Genomic DNA, 7,803 nt, shown 5'->3' with positions numbered 1-7,803 from the left:
AGGCGACACCGTGACGATGGTTGAAATAAAGGGCGGAGCCACTGGAGGCAGCTCCACCAGCTTGCACGTGCCACAACAGAGTACGTCACGTGTTGTGACGTCATTGCATATATTTGTGGCACATATAACATCCGGGTCATCTCCCGCGGGACAATTTTCTAGAACGAAAAAAAAAAAATTCAGAGAAAATATGTCATATGAATAAAAATATTCTTCAAATAGGAGAGATTATTAATTGTCAAGGACAGATTGATATGCCAATATATGCATTTATTTGAGTAACAGGAGTCATACTATGCCGAAGCCAACCGTCACATCAGCTCACAAAACAAGCAATACCACCGCGTTGTGTTTCAAGATGGCCCAGTCGTCTAAAGCGCCGCGATTCGCTGTGCAGAGTTGAGTTCCTTGGGCACGCCAGAAACCTATGATTGTGGCTTCGAATCCCGGTTATGTTTCTTGGTTTGTCAGCACCATACCCGTGCTCGTGGGTTTCACTGAAGTAGTAAACGTCTGACACCTGCATCACTTCGGGCTTTCCCTCCACATTAATCTGACACGCCGTGATATAACTGTAATACTGTTAAAAGCGGCGTTTAACCCAATCCACTCACCCCTAGCCCTTAATGGTATTATTGAAGGTAATATTCACAGAATATATATATTGTGTCCGGCTTGTTAACACAATACCCGAGCTCGTGGGTTTCACCAAAAGTGTAACGGTTTACGTCCTTACCCCCACTTTAAGCTGACATACTGCATCAAGTGACCTTTAACATTAACACACTCATGGGACCTATGCTTTCGTATGAGTGAGTGAGTGAGTGAGTTGGGTTTAACGCCGCTTTTAACAGTATTCCAGTTATATCACGGCGTGTCAGCTTAATGTGGGAGGAAAGCCCGAAGTGATGCAGGTCTCAGACGTTTACCACTCCGGTGAAACCCACGAGCACGGGCATGGTGCTGACAAACCTAGAAACATAATTGGGGCGAACCGGGATTCAAACCCACAATCATAGGTTTCTGGCGTGCCCAAGGGACGCAACTCTGCACAGCGAATCGCGGCGCCTTAGACGACTGGGCCAACCGTGCCCCCTGCTTTCGTATGAAGTATGGAACATGCTAAAGTATGGATCAGGCTGTCAAAATCTCAGACGTGGCTGATGGAGTCATGGTACACTTGTTTGTGTGAGGTCGACGTGATGTACCTAGAATACTTATGACTGAGACGCAAAACAACACTCACTCTCTCATCCAATGCCTGACAACATACGTGCCTGACATAAACCTCAACCACAGGAGTCCGTATCTAAAAATAGACGCCCTCATGCATATTCATGACCATCTCCACACGCGAGCCCGGGCTCGCGTGTGGAGATGGTCATGAATATGCATGAGGGCGTCTATTTTTAGATACGGACTCCTGTGCTTCAACATACCTGCTGTTCCCGGCGCTTGTGGTGACGACACACATCGGCCGGCACGACACCACTGCAGGGACGGGAAATAAAGTCATGTGTTAACGTTGTTGTCTAGAGATTGTTGTTAACTGACATAACATATTTTTCCAATTTATTTCATAGAAATTTCGATTCAGAGAACAAGTCACAGACGAGGTGGTGAAAGATTCGCAAAGGTTCAGATTGTATGTGTCTACCTACAAGTAGTGCCTTTATGAGATAATTATTCAGACGTCAGACATGTACATCGTACCTTCGTATACCTACATGTACCTACAGTTGTACCATCAAGAGATGGTTCGGATTGTGTTTTTTTATCAGACAGGTATTTCCTACCTTCTTGTTCCCGCAAGTAGTGCCATCATGCGCCAGAGTGGGGAAACACAGATTCTTCACCGGATCAAAGCAATACAACTCATAACACAGGTCCTCGAACGTCTGGGTGCTGTTGAAGTACAGGGACTGGAAGGCAACATATACCAGTAAATCAGGAGTGTCCAGGTCATCACATTTAGTAACAGTAACTCAATGGAACTTAAATTGTCATTCTACCCTAAATTTGGAAAATACTCGATTTTGATTGGTCAGTCTGAAGTATCAAATCACAATAAACCCTCTGTGATTGAAAGAGCCGATTTGACTGCCGCAAATATTTAGAATAGTACTTCTTTTACAGTCACTTTCGGAAGGCATATTGCAATAATATCAAGTACAATTAATAGTCATGTTAGAATGGAGATAAACATACTGTGTTTTCAATGAACAGCTAGGAAACCTGTAGATTTAACCGCGTTAAAATCAATATTTGAAACCTCACACTGGACATGGTGAAGTTAGAACTTACCCGACAGAACTTAGAGCCGGTGCCCCTATAGATCTCACACTGGACATGGTGAAGTTAGAACTTACCCGACAGGACTTAGAGCCGGTGCCCCTATAGATCTCACACTGGACATGGTGAAGTTAGAACTTACCCGACAGAACTTAGAGCCGGTGCCCCTATAGATCTCACACTGGACATGGTGAAGTTAGAACTTACCCGACAGGACTTAGAGACGGTGCCCCTATAGATCTCACACTGGACATGGTGAAGTTAGAACTTACCCGACAGAACTTAGAGCCGGTGCCCCTATAGACCTCACACTGGACATGGTGAAGTTAGAACTTACCCGACAGAACTTAGAGCCGGTGCCCCTATAGACCTCACACTGGACATGGTGAAGTTAGAACTTACCCGACAGAACTTAGAGCCGGTGCCCCTATAGATCTCACACTGGACATGGTGAAGTTAGAACTTACCCGACAGGACTTAGAGACGGTGCCCCTATAGATCTCACACTGGACATGGTGAAGTTAGAACTTACCCGACATAACTTAGAGCCAGTGCCCCTATAGATCTCACACTGGACATGGTGAAGTTAGAACTTACCCGACAGGACTTAGAGCCGGTGCCCCTATAGATCTCACACTGGACATGGTGAAGTTAGAACTTACCCGACAGAACTTAGAGCCGGTGCCCCTATAGATCTCACACTGGACATCGTGAGGGTACTTCTGGCCGAACTCTTCACGCGAGTAGGGCTGGAGGTTGAGCTCAGTGCCGCTTCTCCTCAGTGTGCACTGATTTCCGTTCCTGCAGGGGGACGGGACGGATGAAAAAAGAAGGTTAGAGTGGAAGGGGCCGCCATGAAAGATAGTTGTGTGTTTTGTTTTCAGGACATTTATATTTCAGAATAAAATCTGACGCAAAATCATAATACTATCAGTGAGTGAGTGAGTTTGGTTTTACGCCGCTTTTAGCAATATTCCAGCAATATCACGGCGGGGGACACGAGAAATGGGCTTTACACATTGTACCCATGTCGGGAATCGAACCCGGGTCTTAGGCGTGACGAGCGAACGCTTTAACCACTAGGCTGCCCGACCGCCCCATATAATACTATCATGTGTGTTTTACATTATCATCGGGGCATTATACTGAGTGTCAAATGAAAAGTCCAGTCAAAAATTATTTTTTTTGCACTTTACTAATTTTACACAGCTCTATTGTACATATCGATAACTAACACAAGCTGAATAGATAATTAAACTATATTATTTATCTGCACTGTAATAACGATGGGAAATGGCTAGAAACGAAAGATATTTAACAAAAATACCTCAGACATGCATGGGAATGGTTAAGTGAATGAATAAAACGAATTCAGGTGCGATACAATGAAGTAGGTACATTATGCCGTTTGACGCAGAGATCGTTGTTCACAAGTACTTGAGGATCTGTTAACGTCAATGGCAGTTCGATGTCTTCCCTGACAATGGAGTTACCTTGTCAGCTTCTCCCTGATGGAGGCAGCGGTGCAGGAGGAGAAGGTCCATGGGTTGGCGGCGTTGTTGCGGTCGGGGATGGAGATGCTGGAGGACATGATGTTGTTGTTCTCGTTCGGACAAGTGTTGTCTTCGCCATCATGATTGGACCCCAGACTGTGCGTTATGTTTAAAAAAAATGCATATTGGTATATGGATAAGGTGTAGTTATATATATTGAAGGTTGATGTGCAAATCAGATTCACAGGCACTTGCATAACACATATAACACAAGGGCTTACAACGAACTTGGTACAACATCAGCACAAAAATGAACAAAATAACCATCATGGTTAATGTCGTCCTGATCCCTGGAATTACGCCATTAGGATCATCTTTTGGGGAATGCCACTATATTAAACAGTACCTAAGCCAAATTAGTGTTATCATGTACATGTCTAGCAATAATACTCTACACTACTTTAAACAAGTATAGTGCCTTGACAGTATCCGTGTTGTCCTACCTGTGTGCTAGTTCATGCGCGATCAACGTAGCGGTCTCCTGGGTCTTCAAGGCTTCACAGATGGACGCAGAGAAGTTGGTGCAAGTCCCATTCTGGAAGGCCAGTCCTGGAGAAGAATTCCAGGTCATTACGCGTATTTTGCATTTGTCGGAGAAGCACACTCAGGAGTTTTTCATATTGTGTTCGAAAAGGTTTGGAAACATGCATGTAAGGATGTTCTTATTTCCATTCTATGTTGAGGTTTAACAATTGCATGGGCCTATGGTTCTACAACAAACATTTAGGCGTTAACCATTACATATACATTGTGTTCTAAACCTCTTTTAGTGCTAATGACTGACATAAATTGAGAATGTCATCCCATGTAACAATTTCATAGTTTATACTATTCAGAAAGGTTCAGAGAAGAGGCTTCCTAGTGCCACGATGTGTATTACCTTAGACTACACTTAGATATCTGATCAGTGACCACGTAGGGCTAATTATCTTCTACGTAGGACTTAGTATCTCCTACGTAGGACTTACTATCTCCTACGTAGGACTTAGTATGGACTAGAATAACTATCTCCTACGTAGGACTTACTATCTCCTACGTAGGACTTAATATCTCCTACGTAGGACTTAGTATGGACTAGAATAACTATCTCCTACGTAGGACTTAGTATCTCCTACGTAGGAGATAGTAAGTCCTACGTAGGAGATAATGAGTCCTACGTAGGAGATATATAGTCTTACGTAGGAGATACTAAGTCCTACGTAGGAGATAGTGATTCTAAGCCACACTAAGTCCTACGTAAGAGATAGTAAGTCCTACGTAGGAGATACTAAGTCCAACGCAGGAGATAATAAATCCTACGTAGGAGATAATAAGTCGTACGTTGGAGATACTTAGACAAAACAAATTTCACCGTGGCCCTAGTACGCTTCCGTAGATGATAGAGACTGGTTGTTCTCTTTCGTTGACGTTTTATATTTACCAACAAGCCCTGTTCTGCCGTTTCTTGCGAGGTCGTAGCTGAAACAGATGTTATGAAATTACACATCGTGATGGGTATCGGTAACTATAATGTTTACTAGGGCATCATGTCATCAGACCATGCGACCAGGACGCGAATATTTAGCGCCAAAGTCGCGACCTCGGGAAGTTTGGCAAGACTTGTAACACACGAACAAACCTCCACAAGGTTGCGACCGAGGGGCGAAAGTCCCGGGCACAACAAGGGTACGACTGTTTGAACAATAGTGTAGCTCACCCAGAAATAGTCATTGCGTGGTCGTTAGGCGGTAGGGTAGCTTGGTTAGTCCTGAGCCAGCTTGCGAATTGGTCCAGCGCTCTCTCTGTGTCGATGGTGTTGCTGACATTCAACGTCTGTGTCCATGGAGTCGCCGCTGGGGACTGTCGAATGATATCGAAACATTAAACTATGTCCGGTGATAATTGGGATTTCCGCGTCTTTCACCATATTTAATAATGTCGCTGACTTTAAAGCTCGTTTATCAACAACAAGGTCGTAAGAATAACAGTACTAAGTTATTCTAAATCACAATTAATTCGACGAGTTACTAATTCCCTCGCATGTTTTGAGATTTCCATCAAAAAGTTCGTTCAAATTCAACTATATATCAACCATCCCGGTTCTGCTGAGAGACATCTCCTTTGTATACCTGGGGGCATGGGTGGCCAAGTCGTCTGGTGGCGCCGCGATTCGCTGTGCAGAGTTGCGTCCCTTGGGCACACCAGAAACGTATGATTGTGGGTTCGAATCCCGGTTCGCCCCAATTATGTTTCTAGGTTTGTCAGCACCATACTCGTGCTCGTGGGTTTTCACCGAAGTGGTAAACGTCTGAGACCTGCATCACTTCGGGCTTTCCTCCCACATTAAGCTGACACGCCGTGATATAACTGTAATACTGTTAAAAGCGGCGTTAAACCCAACTCACTCACTCACTAACTTTGTATACCTAAGACTTAACTGACAACATCTGGGCAAAGGTCATTTGACTACAATGACCAGTTCTATGGAACAATCTCCCAACACATGTGAAAGAAGCAGACTTTTCTAGTCCCATGTCAAGACATTCCTGTTCAGACTCTTTTATCAAATCTAAAATCAAAACCAACTGCCACCTCTGTTTGTCTTGTATTCATGGCTTATATCAGCATAGTTTTCCCCTATGTTAAGTAACGCTGTGAGCATTCACCTAGTGTATGGAGTGAAGCACATAAGAAATGTACTTATTATTAACTAGATATACTTCTGATAGGTGTGTAACGCCGTTCACTCACGTCGCCAATGATGAAGCTGTTGATGACAATTCGTACACTGAACCCGGGAGAGGTGAGAGTCTGGTAGCGTCCATTGGCCTGTCAATGAGAGTATGAACAGTTGTTGATATTCTGTTACAGTATCATTCATATCAGGATGCTTAAAACAACGAACTGAAATAATGCAGTGTGTGTGAGCTGAAAAATGCATGGTTTCCATGTATTTGGATTCATGGATTCATGATCAGGTATAATTACTTGGATGAGTGAATGTTTTTTACGTCACAGTCAGGACTATTCCTGCTTCATGACGGCGGCATGTGAGGGGGCAGTTCAAAAGTCGGATAAAATACTTAATTCCTTAAGTGTGGAGGAATACTCCCCTTCCTTAAAAAAGACCTTAATTCACAAAATGCCGAAGTGCGGTGTTTCGTGGCCTGTTTTGTCACGCATTCTTGTGTTTTCCCCAGCTTATTGAGAACGTTTATCGACTACATGTAGGTTTTGAAAACCATTTATGGTTTTTTTATAGATAAAACCTGCCAGTCTACAGTATATTAGGCACCTCACAAGATGGCCTTACCACCTCACAAGATGGCCTTACCACCTCACAAGATGGCCTTACCACCTCACAAGATGGCCTTACCACCTCACAAGATGGACTTACTACCTCACAAGATGGACTTACCACCTCACAAGATGGACTTACTACCTCACAAGATGGACTTACTTCCTCACAAGATGGACTTACTACCTCACAAGATGGACTTACCACTATTGCCGGCGACGATGAAATCCTGCCTGTGTCGAAGACCGGATGTATTTATGACAACTTACAGCGTATGAATGAAAATAGGATCTGTTCAGTTTAGTTATAATAAATAACATTGAGAAATCAGGTTACAAGTTGATATTGGAGGATGGAAAACCTGCAGGGCCATAAACCACCCCACCCACCCCCATCCCATTCTTGTGCAATGGCCAGCTGAACAGCTGCACAGCTGGACAGTTGATGATTCCGGAGTTCGAATCTCACATTCGGATTATTGTAATTTTCTCTTCAGCATCTTCCCTACCTGTGCGCGTCATTTTCACCAAAGTGTTAAACGCCTCCCTTATTCGTTCCAAACTGCCAAAAGCAGCAGTAATCCACTCACTCTGTCCTACTGAGGTAACCTCTAAGCCCGTTGATAGAGAATGGCTGTAAGCTACTGATTAATAGGGGCGCGGTTGACAGTGTGTCATAGCT

The sequence above is a fragment of the Haliotis rufescens genome, unplaced genomic scaffold (assembly GCF_023055435.1).
Source record: "Haliotis rufescens isolate VD_foot unplaced genomic scaffold, xgHalRufe1.0.p SCAF_1, whole genome shotgun sequence".
NCBI lineage: Eukaryota > Metazoa > Mollusca > Gastropoda > Lepetellida > Haliotidae > Haliotis > Haliotis rufescens.
This window is presented reverse-complemented; position numbering follows the sequence as displayed.